We start from the raw sequence: 874 nt of genomic DNA, 5'->3' as shown, positions 1-874 counted from the left end.
ATTTGATTCAGATCGGGACTTGATTCAGATCAAAAATTCGACTTCGGAGCGCGTATCGCAAATCATTTGATTCAGATCGGGACTTCGACTTCGGAGCGTGTAACGCGAATCAGTTGATTCAGATCGGGACTTCGGAGTACGTAACGCGAATCATTTGATTCAGATCAGGACTTCGACTTCGACTTTGGAGCGCGTAACGCAAATCATTTGATTCAGATCAGGACTTCGACTTCGACTTTGGAGTGCGTATCGCGAATCATTTGATTCAGATCGGGACTTCGACTTCAGAACGAGTAACGCAAATCATTTGATTCAGATCGGGACTTCGGAGTGCGTAACGCGAATCATTTGATTCAGATCAAAACTTCGACTTCGTATGGCGAATCATTTGATTCATATCGGGACTTGATTCAGATCAAAAATTCGACTTCGGAGCGTGTAACACGAATCATTTGATTCAGATCGGGACTTGATTCAGATCAAAACTTTGACTTCAGAGCGTGTAACGCGAATCATTTGATTCAGATCAAAACTTCGACTTCGTATCGCAAATCATTTGATTCAGATCGGGACTTCGACTTCGGAGCGTGTAACGCGAATCAGTTGATTCAGATCTGGACTTCGGAGTACGTAACGCGAATCATTTGATTCAGATCAAAACTTCGACTTCGTTTGTGAATCATTTGATTCAGATCGGGACTTGATTCAGATGAAAAATTCGACTTCGGAGCGTGTAACACGAATTATTTGATTCAGATCGGGACTTGATTCAGATCAAAACTTTGACTTCAGAGCGTGTAACGCAAATCATTTGATTCAGATCAAAACTTTGACTTCGGAGCGTGTAACGCGAATCATTTGATTCAGATCAAAA

This window comes from Sinocyclocheilus anshuiensis, unplaced genomic scaffold (assembly GCF_001515605.1).
Source record: "Sinocyclocheilus anshuiensis isolate Anshui unplaced genomic scaffold, SAMN03320099.WGS_v1.1 scaffold2373, whole genome shotgun sequence".
NCBI lineage: Eukaryota > Metazoa > Chordata > Actinopteri > Cypriniformes > Cyprinidae > Sinocyclocheilus > Sinocyclocheilus anshuiensis.
The sequence above is the reverse complement of the archived record's forward strand: the minus strand, read 5'-3'. Positions refer to the sequence as shown.